The following is a 20,769-nucleotide window of genomic DNA, read 5'->3' as shown; positions in this document are numbered from 1 at the left end:
ACACGTTTTGTCATACACTACTAAGAAAGAAGTTAACGGAAACCATAGTGTGAGGAACAAACAGCCATAATATCCATCTTAATAAGATGTAGAATCTGCTTTCGCCGCAATGACTGCAGATGGGACATGCTTTCCATAAGCGTACGAGAACAATCAATGGGAATTTTGGACAATTCTTCCAGTAGACATGTAAGGAGGTCCTGAACTATTTAGGGCGGATGTCCCTTGACCTCACTCGACGCTCAGGTTTATCCCACGGGTGTTCAATAGGGTTGAGATGGTTCTGTGGAGGCCAGTCAAGTGTGGTGACGTTCATTGTCCACAAACCACGCAGTTATAGTAGCAATCTCATGACACAGTGCATTGTCTTGCTAAAAGAGACAATGATCAGTTCCGTAGAAGCGCTACAAGGTAGGAAGTTTTGTTCCGAATATTCAGTTACCTCTCGAAGTTCAATATTCGCGGCACCACAAACAGAAGTCCGTGGTCAAACCAGGAAAAACAGGACCATACCATCATATCCCCCACCTCCGAATTTCATAGTTGCGGTTATGCACTCTGGTAAGAGACATTCACAGGCATCCCCCACACCGACATCCGTCCATCTACTCGATAGACGGGGTGTAGCGTGATTCGCACCATAACACAGCTTTCCAAGCTTCCACGTCCTACTGTACACGCTCTTTGCACTACTGAAGATGACCCTATATGTTGGTTCGGGTAATGTAGGTTTGTATATTGCGGTCCTACCATGGAAATCCATGTTGTAAAACTCGGTTCTAAATGTTTTTGTGCAGATTAGTGTTCCAGTCGATGCCCGGCACTCCACATTCAGTGTGTCGACCGATGAATGGCGGTTTTTACATATGATTCTTCGTAACACCCTACGATCATGTTCGGTGACTGTGGTGGGTCGACCACTACGGATACTTGCAGTTGACTCCCTGTACTTCCATCTCAGTATGGTATCACAGATTGTTTACCTGGGATGGTCCAATTTGTCAACAATTTGCCGAACAAATAGGTCTGTAACATGGCATCCTATCACAACGCCTCTCTCAAACTCCGTCAGTTCCCTTCTCGCAGCCATTTTACCTGGACACAGTTACACTGACTTGGGAGCATCATATTCCTCCAATTTATACCTACAAACACGTGACTCGTAATACGGCACCATGTAACGTGCTCATGGGGTGCCCGTTAACTTCTTTCCCAGCAGTATATGGTTCAACATAACCAGAATTCAGGCTTTTCATTTTTTCAATTAAACGTGGGTTTGCCACTAAGTGCCAGATCCAGTCTTATGCCAGACTAACTGATTAGCTGTACAATATATAAAGATTTTATCATTATCGTAACTGATTTATACTGTTTTTTTAAATCTGTGCGCCACATGTAAGTAAATAATGCTTTAAACATATTTTTTGGTGTGAGTTTTATGTATAGTTCGATTAATTAGATTCTTCCTAGTCCTCTTTCCTTAAATATTCTGAATTTAGAACAGTTATTTTCCTTGAAAGACAAAATGAAAAAAAAAAAAAAAAAAAATCCAGTGCGGCCTTGGATAACTGGCATTTCGTTCTTAATTTTAAATATGCCCATTAATACGCAAAATTTAGAAATCTCTACGGTTACTGTACAGACGTAATGCATTAAAGATAACATAATAAGTAACAAACCAAAATAAGTCGACCCATTAAAAATGGTCTAATGCTCAGAAATACCTACGGCAGAATATATATTCAGTTTATAATCCGGGAGCAAACATAATTTTAAAAAAAATGATATTCTAAGGCCTATCTTGAGACTGATACGAGACAATAATTATCCTTAAAAATGCAAAGAGAATTAAACATTAAGGATCATTGACTTCGTAGATCGTGGATATGATATGAATGCGATTTTTCATGTATTTTAAGAATCATTGTGTGTGCTGTGTAAACCACAAGGCTTACTATGCTTAGTTAAAAATATTCTTACGGAAATAATTAGCAAGTTTTTTTTTTTTGTTTTTATTCAAGATTTTAATGCAGCAGCGCTGTGCACATAAATCCAGCTGCTATCGCCTTAGGCATTTGTTCAAGGCTTGGTAGAGCAAGGAATTTTCAATACGGTGCGCAAAAACCTAATGGAAGCCTGTCCCCTTCTGCAAAATACCCTGTCGAGCTCCGATTACATTTTGAGCTTAGCTAGTTCTCATGGGAACTGGTCATCTTCTTACGTGACCAGCTATACCGAAGTGGCCCTTAGTGAATCAGATAATTTGACAGTGATGGTACGATAATTTATGGCTTCACACCAGTGACGGCCCGTACATAAGCACTGCGACACTGCAGCACCCCCAAGGAAAAAATGAAAAAATTTAATTTTGTGTTTATAAATAATAACAATGCTTACAACATTATATAAATGCAATTCAATATGTTAAAGGTTACAGCTTATGTTTCGACAGTGATTGAATAGTTAATAATTGGAATTCTTCGATTAACGCTTTAGATTAGGAAACAAATACACTATCATCTATAGTACGCCCACACTTTGTAGAACTTCGCTTGGCTTGGTGCCAAGAATAGTCGATTCATGCTGAAGGGGAGAAAGAAATGAAGGACGTACGAATTGGTCGCCAACACGCGAAATCACGTGCTTTATAGATAAAATTTTCCAACTGTTATACAAGCAAAATAGTTACCACTTTAAAAACTACAATGATCGTAAAAGATAAGTTAATTTTCCGACGTGTAATAATAAACAACTCATCTCAGAAGACGAACTGATTACCCTATTATCGGAATGGATTCTCCTTTTTGTGACATGCGCAGAAGTGTCGAAGGGTCTCGAGTCTGTTGGCGTACTATAACGCAGTGTCGGAATTATCACGTTCGACCAATTGCAGCCAGACTCGCCGATATTCGTTTGCGCTTGTGATTGCACGTTACAAGTGATTCCGACACTGCTCGTTTGGGCAGTGTATCGTATGCTTGCACGCGTTATTTCTGTGAGATACGAAACGTTTATTATGGTGTTTGTTCGTGGTGAGGGTAAAATATTTTTAATAAACAATTTTTTAATATGTAAATTTATTTATTAATAAATTGGCTACTGATTAGGAAAATAATATAGATTTTTTTTATTTTGTATATGCAGCACCCCCCACTTAAAATTTTCACCGGCCGCCTTTGCTTCACACTAATGAACATACCTACGTATGACCGAATACTCCTACAAACTAGTTGAACTGAATTAATAGCACTTTATGAGATTTAAGCGCCAGTGATCCTTATAGGATATGAATGCGAATAGGCCTTTTTTTACACAGTGATGAAATATTTCATATGTCAAACAATAGTATTATGCTGCCATATAGAGATGCCACTTTTCAAAAACGTGAATTATATATTCTTCATCTTATTTTCTTCTTTTTTTTGGACATCTTTGTCTTGCAAACGACTAAGAAGAATTGCAAAGGAAATGCGTTGTCTTATAAAGTTCGTTTTTTTATGATAGCTAATTGTAAGCGAAGTCGAAAGAAAATAACGTTGTTTTAACTTGTCTTGGGACGGTAAACAACGCTGTGGCCTCTATACCTTTCTGTTCATTATTTAGTTACATCCTTCCACACTCCAGAGAGAACGACAGAGTAATGCACACGCATTTATAAATAACAGCGAAATGCTGTTAGCGGCAGGAGTGTTAACACAAACACACCACTACTTGGACGATGGTTTAATGGAAACAAATCTTAACATTTTCTTAAAGAAGTAATAACTGGAGCACAGAAATTTCCTGGGTTCCTCTGGGAACTTTCGTTTTTTTTTTTTTTTTTGCACATTGCATATTCCAGTTGACAGGCCAAAGCACTGTTAGGTAAGGAAATTTGTAAACAGGAAAAATCTCTGCATTAAAAATCCTCTTTCTGTGTGCGTATGTGTCGCTTGCACCGAAGAACAATAATAATTTGTGGAAACGCCTAAGAGGGGGGAGTTGATTTGATTATTTAATTGCGATGATGATACAACTGTCAGCAAAGAAAAATCACAAACTGTTTTGAATTGCGGTCCACAGTAGTGAGGTGGAAGCAGCAAATACCGATTCTACGATTTTAGTTTTCAGTTCTATAGTCACTTGCCTGATGAAAGGATGAAAGAATAGAATTAGTACAATTAGTGACATTTAATCTGTCTTGGAGTTAGCTCTGCGACATGGAGTAATTTGTTAATCGATTGCTTCTTCTAAAAACGTATAATTGTAATATATAATTGTAAACAGTTATATTTAGCGCATATTGTTATTAATCATTTAGCCGCATATTTACGAAGTTCCCATTTCCTTATCTCTTTGTTCATATTTTAATTAACAAAGAGAGAAAGAAATAGAAGAAGAAAAGAGAGAATTTACACAGTTCTGATTAATTGCATTTAATGTTATTTTAGTAAGGTTTTACCTTTGCTTTGTTTGTTCTACTTCCCCGCTATGTAACACGAGATAGGCAGTTATACGAATGCCATGCACTCTTCAAATAACGGTAACATGACATGCTAAAGCCATTTGCCCTTCCATCAAACTCTAATAATACCCTTTCTTTTAATAAAAACAGTGTTTTATGAAAACTTAATGCAGATTCTACTCCTTTGGGTTCACCAGGAATGATGAATACGAAGATAAGTCATTCTATTCGAGCTATATTTCAATTTTCGAAGGATTTCATTTGGAATTGGATTATTTCGAAGTTCATTTTGTTCAAGAATTCGGGTATAAAGAAAGATGTCTTTCTTTTATGTTGGAATTTCTGAAAAGGATTAAATTGCGCTATCGTAGGAAATTATATAAGGTTCAAGATACTTATGCTGCCTTAACACTTTCTGTTCGTTTCTACCAGTTACCGACATATTTTTCTGTAACCTTTGCTTTCATTCACACTCCACCATCTCGGCTGGGCAAGGACATGTCAACCCGCGTTATCATCCACCTCGGTGCTTTCTGTGTGCGTTCGTCATGTGAAGCTCCTGACAGGCAATATGTCAAAACGAAGTTCCCGAGAGACGTGAATGTGTGACCTTAATGGGTGGCTGTGTACGAAGACGTCGGACTTATTACGAAGACGTCATTCGTGTTCCTAGTGGACCTTCACTAAAGCAACAGAGGATTGCCATTGATTCCCTGATTCACTTGAAGGGCAGACGGCTGCTGTACTCTGTTCTCTTTCCAGATAGAAATTAAATAATTTCGTTCACATTATATTCTTCAGTAAATCTCCTAGCTGTCTCATTTACTTATCACAACAGCTGCTTTTGAATTCATTACAAAATATTTAGGATATAAAATGTGGAAGGCTAATCCAAATTTTAATATATTTAAATTTCAGTTATTTGGAGAATAACTTTATCATTTTCTCGTTAGAATTTTTTGATACTGTATTTGGAATGACTAAACTGAATAAAATTTATTGATGTTTATTAGATGAGCATTTTTCTTTTAAACAACTTTCATTTTCTGTAAGCCACGCGCATTTTACAATTGTAATAATTTAGTAGTTGTTGTCTACAATTAGATTACGTAGAGAAGCTTCATTGGATCAAGATGTAGAATGAAATTAAGGTGTCCTCATCTTTGCCCCGTAATGATATTTTGGGAACGACCCATGTTCAGGTTGAATGGGGAAGAAACAATTTTTTCCGACTGTTTTTATAATAATTGAAGAGGTTCTACCTTACTCGGATAGCTGTTATTGCTCCCCTATCATTTATATTGCGTGGTCTTCATCCTCACGCCCCCCACGCCAAGTTTATTGTTCATATATTTAGTAAGAATGCATGTGAATAAAAGAATTAATTTGCTGAAATATTGAAAAAAAAAACCCAAAAAATCTTGTTCATATATAACTGACGCTTCGTTGTTTCTTTCTACAAGAACGTGCCGATAATTAATGATGTCTTTTTTTTTTTTTTAAGTAGCTTATCAGTGAGAACTAAACTATATATTCATTGATCAAACACTGATATGAAATTTAACAATTATTCCTGGATGTTTATGGATTACATCTGTGAAAGATGGTATAGAATAAAGAGATGATTTACGTAAACATTAATACGCACGGATTCGAATAGTTTGTTATGTAACATCTTTTCCTCCAGCCCAATACGCGGCTTCGCAAAAGCGAATAAGGGACCGTAATAGATTCACTGAGTTCGGCTACTTATTATACAGTCCTTTTGCGATACATCTGTTTTCCATTTCTTCCCCAAACCAAAAGAATATTTAAGATGACATAACTTAATTTGAAACGATAAAGTCAAGACCGGAAATATGGTTCTCTAGAACAGCGCTTCCCAAACTGTGGGCCGCGGCCCCCTTGGGAGCCGTAGGTTTTGTTGAGGGGGGCCGTGAAATAATGAAAACAAATTTAAAATGTTTTAAGACTAAGTATATTTTTTTATTTTAAAAGCAACGTATTTAACTTTTATTATTTATTTTTTGTTATTTTTTATATTTTAATGGAAAAATTCACACATTGGTGTTGGTTCACAAACTTTGCTTCCTGCGTATTTCGGCGCTTAACGAATATTAGTAAATATTGCTTATTCATATGTTTCATTTCAAAGCAGTGGTTAATTGTATTTACTTCGAATGCTCTCCAGGAAAGTTCCAAATCTTTCTGTCCCTTTCATAACGCGTTCGTAATCAGGGACTGTTGATATTGACTTTATATACATATCAAAACTCGTTTTATATTATCACTGTCATCCGAGCTAGTTTTCTGTTACCAATAAAAGTTTCGCATATACTTCACACATGAAAAAAAAGCTTAAACAAGTTCATGTGGGGAGATAGTAAGGCGCTTGCAGTGGTAAACAACACGCCCTCCCTAAGAGCCACTATACTGCAGAGGCAATAAAAATAAGTACTTTTATTATGCCAGTGAATAAGGTATGAGGAGTCTGTGTAATATATATTTCTTAACAAATAGTGCAATTAGAGACAACTGGGATAAAAACACACTAATTAATGAATCATATGTCCCCTTATACAGAAACTATACTGTATAGACTGAAACAAAACCATATGTTGCATGGGCAAAAACAGTATCTAACTAAAAACTATTGTTATTAATTAGATGTATGTGAGTTCGATTTCCCAAGGCAGCAATAAAATTCATCCGAACGTGTTAAAATTCGTAAAAGTGTTAAAACTAAGTAATATATATATATATAATGAATGTTATGGCAGTTTCACATATGGAATTCGGTTGAAGAGAGTTAGCATTTCAACTCAATTGTTAGCTATGCTTTTATCTTTCGGTTGCGCGATCTTTTGTTAATACCGCACCAATCATGTGCACGTTTTAATAACCTGCCTTTGCTGTCTGTTTCGCGTTAGGCTTAATTACTGTAAAGGGAGAAAAGTCACAAAAGAGAAAAATGTTCCTGGTCCGGGGACTCCCTTATTCAGGTAATATTAATTAATTTCATGTTATCAGTCTGTGGTGTGCCACTATCGGTAAGTGGTGATATTATTTGATCTATTCTACGTTAAAACATTTAACCCTGAGATGGATAAGTGGTTGATAAAAAATAAAAAAAAAAATCCCTCGAACAATCAGAAGCAGAAACAGACTAAAAAAAAAAGGAGTATTTCATATTTTACCAGAACAGCCCGCATCGTCTTCAGAACCAAACGGTAAGAGGCAAAAAATGTAATATATGCATTTGATTTTTGCAATATTCGCTGTGTATGTTTTGTATTGAAAATAAATACAATAAATATTATAATAATATATCTCTATTACGATTTTTTTTCGAGGGGGGGCCGTGAAATATTTTAATTTTTGCAAAGGGGGCCCTGACATCCAGAAGTTTGGGAAGCACTGCTCTTGAAGACGTGAATTTTTATCTTTATGAATTCATGAAATTACCTGATCGTTGACGGAGTTTGTGTGTGTATATGTACTGCAGAGGTGATTATGTTGATCAAGAGTTGTAAAATATCAGAATAAACTTCAAGGAAAGTATCTGTTATTGTTTCCATGAAATATCTATTTCCATTATCGAAAAAAAAAGTATCTTTTCAAAGTGCCTCTGTATAATTATGATGTATGCAGTTTAATTCCTTATATGCTTCATCTGAATGATGGAGATCGGATAACTTAGCTACTCCATGGATTGGATTCCTTGCTTTTAAAATATTTTCCAGTATAAAATGAAAATTATACAACAAATCTATAACATACGGATGTGAATGAAAGGTTATTTAGAGGAAGGATTAAGATGATTTTTATCACCATTCGAAAACTTCTCTCAGTTAGCTTTCATTTTTTCTCATTTATATGCTTTTATTAATTAAAGGAGATTTAGGAATAGTTTCTTAAAGCATTTAATAAAAACAGAAGTCTTAGTTTCCTCCCAGCATGTTACATCATTATTCGGATATTTTTTTTATTAGAAAATTGTTTTCTAAATTAATGTTTAGCAACACCTTTTGACTTAAATTTAAGGCACCCGTCGGTTTTACAAAAAAATCTTCTTGATCTAACACGCATACAGTTAGTTATTAAATAAAGAATAAAGGTATCCTAAACAAAACAAAAAGTTTCTGTGCTGTTGTTTTTAGTGTTGCTTTGATTATATGAAAACGTATTTGGGTAACGTTGCGCTGCTAACTCCAAGCTTCTTTCAAGCACAAAACACGCCTCACATTAGCAATTCTCTGTAATACTTTTTTTTTTTTATTATTTTCAATCCTCCACATACGAAAGTTTGCAAAACCTAGAACCTACACTAGGCACTGTGGACTTGGGAATAAGGAGAAAAAAAAAGAACATGTCAGTAAGTATATTTTAAAATCATACTTGCTGATATGTTTCTGGACCAACGCAGTGAAAGTGATGAAAGAGGAGGAGGAAATCCTCTTCCGGATAGAATCAGTCAACTCAGTTGGTATAGACAATATTCTTTGGTTGGACGAACCTGGATTAGAAACTCGTTTAACACGCAAGGAACCTTAGAACTTTTATAAGAACTTTTTCAACTGAAAGTAAGTTAGCTGGTCTCAGGGGGAGGGGGGGTGATAGGGTTCCTTCCTGGTAGCCGGCCTGCTTGGCCGAGTGGTTAACGTATCTGCTCTCCAGCCAAAGGGCTGTGGGTTCGAATCCCGCCGTGAGCATGGATGTTTGTGGTTGTCTGTGAAAATACCAATTGTGGTGGTGGTGGTAGGCAGTAGATGGTGTAGATGGCGTTGGTGTAAATAATGATTGTAGTTGGTAAATTGAGTGGTGGCGACAGAGTTGTAGAGTAGGTGCTCTCCCTCGATGAATCTTTGGATTCTCTGGAGGTGTCATGTAATAATGATAGTCGGTTTCATCACACATCACAGGCAAACCGACCAGAAGAATGCATACTGTTTACATACACTGGCTTCATAACCTTGATTTCTATTACTTTTCCAAATTTCCAAAACATATCTCATGGATGTTTTAGCCCCCCCCCGCCAAAATTCGGCAGATTTGGGGTTTATATAGTGTTAGCAGTTGTACAGATGAAAAGTGATATATTGAATGGAAAAGACACTGACTTTTCGGGTTATGAATCTGATGTATAGATCAGATATAATTAATCTAGAGATTTAAGTCATTCCAAAAGCGAAATCTTATATTGCCTTTGTTACTCGGGAGGTCAAATTATTATCAAAAGTAAGGCAAAGCAAAGTGTGACCTTTCTTGCGAGAAATAAGAGAGGTAGGCTCGGACTGTGTTTTGGTAGCCTGGAATACGGAAAGATCAGTATTTAATACATTTGTTATGGAAAAATTTGAAGGTTGGAATTTATAAGCAGTACAAGAATCAAATTAAGAAAAGAAGGAGTGCATTATCATCAGCGAAAGTAAGGAGAGATTTAAGGTTAGCGACAGAAGACCGTTAATATGCAGTAGAAAGATCATGTACGAAAGTGCATATCCTTTGAGTAGGTTTCTAAATATATATATATATATTTTTGTAAATAGGAATGATATTAAAATTATCCCCTTATTCCCATCTACGAAAGGTTATAAACCTACATCTCGTTTAGTACCGTGGACGGACTAATAGTGACATGAAAATTCAGCTCTAGGTGCTAAACATGAAACATTTTTCAAAGTACTTTAGACCTTCAATAAGTAGGGATCAATTAGTTTCACATCGTTGAAGTGCGATTATTTTTTAGGTGGCAGATTTAATAAAAGTTAATCTGTTCACTTAATTAATCATATGTTACCTAATTTTGGAATTGATTTTTTTCGCGAACTGTAATGTCGACTGAGTATGTGATGCGTTTTATCTTGTGATGTGATTTTTTTCTTGGTCTGCTGCTTTGGTAGAATTGTTGGAGAACCTGAAGCTTGGCTGGTAGCCAGGAGTTTGGAGAAGAGTTGGAGATGAAATGAAAGCCCTAATTTAAGCAAGGAATATCTCACTTATTCTGTCGAAGCAGGATGGGATCGGAACAACAGAAACGGAAAATGGCTGGATGAAGGACATTTTGCACACAAGGAAACTTGGAGAAGATTGTGGCCTGGGTTACCTAGAGGAGTTCTGATGTTCGCAGTGAATTTGGAAGCAGAGCTGGTTAAGAAGTCAGAGGTGTTGGTTGGTGAGGATTAGTTCTTATACTGGTGGTGGATATGTGGAAGTTTGCACCAGATTCGATGCCAACAGAGAATATCTTGGACCTTTTTTTTTTCAGGATGGAACCCGAGAAGGAAAATTTGAATTTTGGACATTCAAGTTTCCTTCTCAGGTTCCACTGTGGAAAAAATTGAGCTTATTGTTTGAGTACTGGGTGTGAAAAAAAAGCAATATTAAAAAATCAGTGTTATCAAATTCGAAGACTTTAATGCTATTATTAAATCGGTTAATAGTAGCACTGCTATTATTAACCGAGAGCATTTTTCCTAGAGTATCTTCATGCTGGTTTAGGATACAAGAACCAGTGGACTTGAAATAGGAAATGATCATTATTTAATTTTAAGGAGGATAAAATGAGTATCATATTGAAAGAAAAATATGTAAGAAAGTGCTTAAAAAAATTCAAATCGAGCAGCTTTTAGAGGTGAACTGTAGATTCAACATAGAAGGGTTTGAAAACAAGAACTGAACTTTGGAGTCTCAATTGGCAAACTCTGGAGAACATTGATTGATTCAACCTACGAGGTATGTGGGGAAGTTGTTTGCAAGGATAAAAAAAATCCGAACTTCATAGTGAATGCAAGAAATTAAAGAGGCAGTCCTGGAAAGGAAGAAAGCATATTGAAAGTTCCTAGCAAGTAAGTCAGTGGGTGCTCTCAGAGAATACACAGAAAAACATAAGAAAGAGAAGCAATGTGTAAAAATATGTTTAAAAATAAGTTATGTGTAAAATAACTAAACAGAAATAATTGGAAAGACCATGATAAGAATATAGAAGGAATATCAGAAATGTTCGAGAGGCCGTTTAAGGAGATTGGAAATAAAAGAGTACAACAAAAGGCATCAAAGATGATAAAGGGGATAACAAAAAACAGAATATAGCGATATTCTGGATGCTTGAAGTAATTATTTTGAAAGATTCTTAAGGATGATAAGCAACAGGAGAACTGTGGCGGGAAACATTTAGAACGAATGCTAATCAGGGGTAAGTATCAGGTCTAGATGTAGAAAAGGCTGAAATGTGAAAAGGCAACCAGGATCGATGACGCTTGATTAGAAATGCTCAAACATAAAAAGTTTTGTAGTGGCTACAGTTCATAATCCAGAAGCCTGGTCATAAGATCAAATTCATTTCTGATGGGTGGATTAGAGTTCGCCTAGTTTCCCATTTGTAAAAAAGGGAAAGCAGAGTGTGAGAATCCCAGAGGATTTCCCTGTCGAGTGTTCCAGGTAAGATTTAGGCAAGCATACTTGAGAAAAGGCTAAGAAAATTTGTGAAAGTGGATCTTGGAGAAGAACAAGCTGTGTTCAGGCCAACGTAGGAATTGGCATGATCATATTTTCACATTTAAAAGTGAAGACTAGTTGATGAAGCATCGGAATAAAACAGGTATCTGCCTCTAAGTTTTGTAAATCTTAAAAAGGAATACTATAAGGTTTCAAGCGCAAAGCATTCAAAGCACTACAATTATGTGAGATAAAGAGAGCATTATACAGAGCAGTACACAATCTATATTTAAGTTGAACTAATCTCCAGGATTATTTCTCTCTCTCTCTCTCTCTCTCTCTCTCTCTCTCTCAAGAGGCGAGAGAGAGAAGAAAGAGAGAGAGAGAGGTCACACATACGAGAAGGAACGTTCTGAGAAAAATTTTCATTGTGAATATGTGGCATCAATGGCAGAATTACACTTAAAAATGATGATTAGGAAGTTACTTGACATTACGAACATTCAAGAATATGTGAGCAGAGCTAATTTGAAGATATTATGATCATTTAAAGAATAGGAAAGAAAGTGTTTGCAAATCAGGTATTTGGTACTAGAATGATAGCAAAAAAGAAAAGGAAATCCGAAAAATAAAATACAGGTGTATTGATGCACACATTTGTCCCTGCCAATAGAAGACTTTTGTCAAATCATATATTATTAAATATACGATTTGACAATATAGTGATAAATTTGGAGGTATGGTTGTGTGATTTGTTTTTCCTACATCCCCAAGAACTGGTATCTTCATATATTGCCCATAATTTCTGTATGATGGTTCAAGAAATATGTGCCAAAATTTATGCATCGATATGCATAGTGACTGAGAGTACTTTTCTTAAATAATAAGAATTATTTAAGAAAAGTACTTCTACTTCATTCAATGATAAGAATTTATGACCATGTTTTTATCCGACCTCCACCCACGAAAGGTTATAAACCTATAGTATTACTACTGTGGATAAGCTAGGGATTTTTTTTCCAATTTTTCTGAATATTTATTTCTTTACATAATCCAAAACCATACTTTGGAGACCAAACAAGGAACTTTTTCTACCCCTTCCAGCTTCCAATATGCATAGCAGTGGCTTCACACCGGGCGATAAATTCATCTCCCACCCGAAAACGATCACAAACGTCTATGCCACGGCGGGATTCGAACACCCAGACTTTTGGTTGGAGGCGGATTAATTCGGTAACTATCCGCCATTGGGGTCATTTTAACAATTTCATCCATCTATAAGAACATAGATCTCCATGAAATACTCATAATTTATACATAATGTTATTCTTCAATATGTTATAAAATTCATTTTGCCATATTTATTTGAATTTATTATTTATAGATTTTGTTAAATATGTGTGAATCAACATGCATATGATGCATAGCATTGAACGATTTACATGACACACTCTTCTTCATCTTTTTTGTGGGAATTACCCAGCAAAATATTTCCTTTTTCTGCTTGATTGAGCTTCAAAATGACCTTTTAAATTTTGCCATATGTATTTATTTCGCTACATTTTCTGGATAAAAAATGAATATACTTTCTCTAAATCTAGGTAGCGCTGTTAGCAAAGTATCGCATTTTACAATTATTTATTAATTCTCATTTTTTAAGTCAGTTGCACATTAGCAAACGAACATTTATTACTGAAATAACTGTATAATATAATGTGATCAGAAATTGCACTCATGAAATTTTAAAAAAAAAGAGCATTTTAAGATAGAGCAGAATTTATAAGCTCTGTTAAAGATTATGTAATCAGCTCTTTCAAAATTTATTTACAGACGTGAGTGCATTTTTTCCCCTTTGCCCATCATGTTTGAATTCTTTACTTAATTAAATTATACTGTGATTAGCAGATGTAATAATCTCTTCAGACTTTGTTTTCCCTTATCCTTTAATTAATACACATTGATAAATTTTCCAACATTAAGATGATTATTGAAGAAAAAAAGTCATTACGAATACCAGTTGTCATTTTCCCTTTATTTAAAAGTTCATTTAGTATTATTAAACACATTTTTATTTGTTTTTTTTAAGTGAATATGTCGTTGCTAAATACAGCTTAATAAATCCTAAAGAGAAAGAAAATCACTGACAGCTCTTTTAAGTATTTAAAACAGAACAGTTCATGAATAAAAAATATAATATACCAGTAGAAGGATATAATACAATTATAAGTTGTAAAATTAAAGTTGAACAGACGTCTCAAGATGATGGTAAGATATAGTGGATGTGCTACAATTTAGTAAATGTGTAAAATTTTTAGTGACGTGTGTTACGTCATATAGTACTATGTCTGATTATTTCGCTTTGTAAATGTATGTATTTGTTCACAGCCAATGGGCTTACCTAAGCAGAACTCTATATTTTAGCTTATTTTATTAGCTTGCCGATATTTTAGCTTGTTAACAAACCAGAGCTGTGTGCTAAAATGTGACAGGCGATCACACTTATGCGGACCTGGCTCTAAACATGTTAAAAGACGCCTGCAAACATATACACTGACTCTGCTCAAGCGAAGCCAGTGTTACAGTGTTGTTATAGAAGCACGTCGTTACATATGTCTTAGTCAAGGTAACTGCGGATTATATTATATAGAGAGAAATAATATTAACGTGTTTTCGTTCATATGCTACTTTTAAATGAAAAAATGTTTCGATATTTGATTTATTTCCACGAAAAAAATATCTTAGCTGTAATAAGAGATCCATCATCTTCTAAACGCGTATGAGTACTTTGGATTACGTTGAATGACTGGTAATTTTGTTAATGCTTCGAAGTGTTTTATAAGTCTGGCTATCAGATCGGCAAATTGATTTCTTTAATCTTAAGATATATGAGCGTCATAATGAAAAGAATTGACAGAATATTTACAGCAAAGTAGTCCCGTCAACCATCTTGTTAAAAACTAACCAACTCTTCAGTAATCCCCAAGTTCACGCGAATAAATGAGCCCAGACATGGGTTACTAACAGAATAATAGACAACATTAATTTAGGCGTTTCTCACATTCTCCTAACGTAATGGACTCTTAAATGCTTAGTTTGACAAAGAAATATTAGAATGCTCCCTTAATTAGATTTTGCGTTATTTATCTCTGTTAGGCAACCAACATTAGGTTGATTGGTTGTTGTGTTTCAGGAAGATTAATCGAGAACAGTCTACCTAGCTGATTATGTTGAGGTTATGTAATGCAATAGCTGGAGAGAGAGAGGACTAAAAAATAATGAACACCATCAATTTCAGTGTCAGCGCTATGCCCATTTCGAAAAAAGAGATATAACATTGTTTCAAAAGAAGATATAATGTTAATTAAATTAATTTAATTAAAGTTGTTTTTAATGTTATGAGTTTGTTGAATTCATAAAATCATTCCAGGAGGCATTTATTATTTAGCATACCTTGCTTAGAAGCAAAGAAATTCGGTTACAAACTGTTTTTTCTTTAGCAGTTTCATTTCCATTTCAAAACCTTTAGTTTATCCTTCTTAGGATGTAAGCATACTAAGCATCCCTCGGCTATTTTTGCAGACGGGAACATTACTTTTACTCGTGCCTTAGCAAGTATAATGCGAAGCATTTATCTGCGTAACGTTCTTTTGGGTTAATGCGATTTCTTTTCCATTAGAATTCGGTTCTTAATTTTACCTTCGTTGGTTCAAGCTATATCTTTTTTCTTGCTTGAATGATGCCAGACGAAAAAAAAGAAAGAAAGGAATATTTACTCATGCGATTATTCTGCCTCTTTCATCCTTTTTATATATACATATACAGCGAGACTTGGTTTTTACCGGAGTTGCTTACGTACATATATACAGTTTCATGCAGCTTCGGCACTCGCCATCTTCCCCTAAGACATGTTCGTATTGCAAAAGAAATAAATGCAAGTTTAGCATCACTTTGTAATGACCACGTTTGCTTCTGTTTTTATTTTATTTTATTTATTTTTTGTTCGCTTTTCTTTGTTTAATTTTGCCTTTCTTAAACACTGGCTGAAGGTTTTAAAGCTTCTCCATGGAACTGTTAATTTTCTCGGACATTCATTATTCGGCTCCTTTGAGTCTCGATTCCATTATTTTCTTGCAAACATAAGACATCCAAATATTGACAGTGCCACCAAACAGGGTTACCAACCTACAATAAAGAATGTTACCACTTTAATTAATCAAGTCTCATACTTCAAAACAGACTCATTTAATTAAGCTCATGAAACACAATTAATCTCTTGTAGAATCACAGTAATCAGAGAGAGATGATAAAAGCAGCGCAACACACGAGGATCTACTGATAAACATGAATCTGTCTTAACATCGTTCTAATCGATTCGCATCTACGGCTGAAACTATCATCTCTCCTCGCTGTCGGCCATCTCCTGATGCATGTCTATTTATCTTAGAATGCTGTGCTTTTGTGAACGACGGACAAGAGGATTGCTATCTAGCATTTACTATTGAAGCGACGCGCAGTTTGTTTTCTCTGGTAAAGAGGGGAAGATTAACACATCGAATGGAGCTGAAACCATTTTCCTTCTAGCGGTATACAGAAAGAGAGAAACAAAAGTATTCATGTTTAGTTTATGAACTAAGCTTGTCACATAAAAAATTGCTGGCCTTTATAATTTTTTTCCTTTCTCCAACTAAAATCACAACAATTTTCCTTAGTACCATCTAAAGAGTACACAATAATCAAGAGTGGTTCTAAATGGGGACTCACATCTCTACGCCATGGTAGTACCATTGTTTCATAATCCCTAGTTTTTTCATTGCATGCTAACCAAGCACAGCAATAGCCTAATGTTTTTCTGGGTAACTCATTTTCTTGGAGGTATAGAAACGAGAAAATCCAACTTACGTCAAAATGCGTGTATATGGTGCGTGCGTGTGTTGTGTTAATATTCGGAGCGTGGAACCGTAAACAGCATTATTTATATTTTAGTCATAGATAACAAAATATAACTACAACAGCAAACGTATTGCATTAGAATTCTTTAAATGAGTACTTTTAGTATGAAATACATCACCTGAAAATAGAAAAAATAACACTTTTACAGATATTCCGCGTAGGATAGACGATGTAAAAAAATATTCTTACTTTTTTGCGTTATTTGGATTTGCAGTTATCTGGAAGCAGACTTATCAGCAGAAGGGAAAAATGAAGACTTAACAGCTGTATTAAAATACGGACTTTTGTGAGCTGACGACAGATTATTGTATAGAAGGAGATTTGGATTATATTCTTTGGAATCACACAGAAGAAATTAAAACTGTGAGGTCAGTGTATTATGTCTCTTAAGTGAATACTTTTGGTCAGTTTACCTATTTTAGTGGATGGGGAAACCAAAGCTTCCCTTAGGGAAAAAACCCTGTCCCGTCCGTATTATGCTAATTCACCTTCAGTTGAAAAGCCCTTATAAACGTTCTTGGGTTCCAGACGGTAATAAAACCCTGGTGTTTCTAACCAGAGACTTTGTAAGGTCCACCAAGGGGATGTTGCTTCTACAGAAGCAGTCTTCCCTTGGTAACTTCTTATTGAGATCCTTAATCCGGATTCTCCATTTTCATTTGTTCCTACATCACGTCACGGATACACTAATTTCTCATTCATAAATCGAAGTTCTCTACTTCTTAGACTGCCTGATGTGGTGTGCCCATCATTATAGTTCCCGATGTTTTTATCTCTACGGCAACAGAACAATACTATTATTTATATTTATTGCAAGTCGATAATATGACAGTGAATCACTTGATTTTCATGTTAATTTTTTATGCCACAGAAGTTAATGAAAATAATGTAACTCAGATCAACTTCAAAACGCCATTTAATAATAAATTCATAACATATTGACATTTGTCACTCTGTCAACGTGTATTCTCTCCATCATCTCTCAATAACCACAGAAACCATAACCACTTATAACTTGTTAAAAACTGTTTTCTTTTTTTCTTTTTTTTCATGCATTTATATTTTCATTTTAGCTTATTGTTTCTTCTGTATAATTAACGACCTTCTGATTAACAACACCCCCCCCCCACATTTGTGTGGTAACTGCCAAGTTCTATCTTAAAATATTCAGTTTTCTTGCCAAAAACATCACTCCATCAGTCAGTCATTCCCTTAGAACTACCATGGCTGCCGTTCTAATCAACCTCAATCTTTTAGTATGAAATAAGAGTTGCACAGACTCGTGTCAGAAGAACAGAATAGATACTAAGCATGCTATAATTTAACATACTTGCGTGGGGAAGTAGAGCGACTGGTTTTCTCTGTTTGAGACAACCAGTCGCTGTAGATTAAGTCTTAGATGATACTGAAGGAATGCAAAATAGTGCTATGCGTTGGACATTACACTTTGACAGATGATTAAGAAGACAATCCAGATTTTTTGTTATACTTCGCGAACAGCATGCGTAAGAAGAATGCCTAAATTGTAAACAAGATCAGTATTATACTGATCCTTCTTACTATCTGGGTATTCTTCTCTGGGAAATGCTTGCATACTGACCCTCCTGCTGCAGTCTTTTTCCTCACGAAGATCTTAGATCTTAGAACGAAGATCTTAGATGACATCACTCGTAGCTTTGATGTTTCCATTCTTGATATATGGGACAAAGTCGTTGAGACATCTAATTTAATGTTGATTAAGATTTCATCTCAAATTTGTGATCTACAATCGTTCTAGCTTTACAATCACTTTTAACCTTCAACTAAATCGATTCACTCGACATTTTTCATAATAATCTTAAACACACACACACACACACACACACACACACACACACACACACACACACACACACACACACACACACACACACACACACACACACACACACACACACACACACACACACACACACACACACACACACACACACATATGAACAGTGGTGAGTATTAACTAAATTGATAAACTAAAGAATCGAACAAAAATCCAGGAGGCATTCATAGTGAAAAAACTTAGCTCCATTAAAATAGGGATACTAAATTAACTCCACGCTTGGTAAAGCTTTACAAGCACTCACCCACCCATCCATATCCATAGACACACACACACACACGCGCGTGAAAAATGACAATATTTTTCTATTATTTTTAATTATTATTATTATTTGTACGATGTGATTATTAATTTTTACATAACTTACAAATGTTATACTTTCAATACGCAAATAAAAAAATTTGCGTATTGAAAATTTTAACGCGCAAATTTAATACGAATTAGCAAGAAATAGGAAGTGTGTGGCAAAACTTTGCACATCAAGCATTGACACCACCATCACAAGTGGTAAATATGTCCTCTCCTCTGTTTCAGATAATGTTGCAACGCGTTGGTCTCATTTATAGTGAGATGAACCCATTCATGATACCATGAAACTGCATAATGTGGGTTTTCATGGACGAGCAGTTGCTCACGAGCCATTGATTGCAGGATCGAATGGGAGATGTCGACTAGAGTGGTGCCTGGAGCTTCGAAATTGATGTTTGGAACAATGGAAAGTCATCGCGTGTAGTAATAAATCACCGGATTCATTGTATCCGATGGCCGCGTCTTGGTTTAGCGTCAACGGAGCGAAAACTATCTGTGAAATTTGATAGTGGCATGGTTTGGAGAAAGTATTTGTACTTTACTTGTAAGTACTAAAATTATCATAACAGCGATATACAACGTATAAGTGCATAATTGCTCAACATGTACAACCGCGTGGTTTTGAATTCATTATCATTTGAATGCAGTATACAAAATTTTGTAAGTAGTAAGGTTTTCCACTGGTTTGTTTTATATATCATACTTTCGAAGAAATTATATTCTTGTTTTCATCCATGTTTTATCCTAGTGTAAGCAAACAAGAGTTTGCCTTTCGTTAGGAGCAACTCCTGCTTCTACCTTAAGTTGCCTTCAATGAGAAAGCTTCCTGTGAAGTGTATGGTGTATTAAATTTTGGCAATAGTCATTCTCTCATTCTCTACACTGATTTCGATTTTTCTTCAACTCAAATAAGTCAAATTCAGACCCGTGAAGATACCTGAGTTAATTGAATACTGGGTCCCAAGAAGTGTGCTCCACATTATAGGAGTACCATGCCTAGGCAACTCCCAATGAGGTCTGATGTTTCTTTATGCAATTGTATGGTCGTGAAGATACTTCACATGCAAAACGTTCATTATTTACTTAAAAAAATACGGACGAAGCCAAGAATTTAATTTCTTCAGATATAAAACTTTTCCATTTCTGAAGGCAAAAAATGTCATCATCCTGTAGCAAAATGAGGATCTTTTAGGGTGATTTTTGAGAGGCCCTGATAGTCCAAATGAACAGGATTATACAGAACTCGAGTTCAGTGTTTGTTTTGGAATGTTTGCACAGCAGTTTGTTCACATATGGGATAGCTATCATCATGCACCAATACAACTTTGTGACAGTAGCTCTTTGTCGCTGACCAGCGCTGAATTTCGTCGTAAGTCACTCTGTTTATCAACTTACTAATTTCCTGTTAATGTAAGACGGTGTTTTTAATCATAAAAATTTTCGAGCATTGTTTTTTGTTCTGAAGAGTCTACGTTAAGCTTTTTTTTTGTTGATGCAAACAAAGTTTTCATTCTAAACTATGTTTGCTCTTTGACTTGTGGCAGTGAATTCTTGTTTCGGTACAAGTGATATTTCATCTCAGAAATGATGTCTAATGGAACGGCCGTTACTGATGTCCACATGCTTTTATGCCTGTGCTTGTTTGTGAGTTTGATAATTCATCTTCCTCTTTTTGAAATTTGTTTGTGGAAAGAACGGTGACTAATTTCTGTAGAGAAAAATTCAGTTCCTTTCTTTCAATGCGCCACTCACC

This window comes from Typopeltis vanoorti, chromosome 25 (assembly GCF_054136105.1).
Source record: "Typopeltis vanoorti isolate ZY-2024b chromosome 25, IOZ_Tvanoo_1.0, whole genome shotgun sequence".
Classification (NCBI taxonomy): Eukaryota; Metazoa; Arthropoda; class Arachnida; order Uropygi; family Thelyphonidae; genus Typopeltis; species Typopeltis vanoorti.
Note: the sequence above shows the minus strand (reverse complement) of the source record.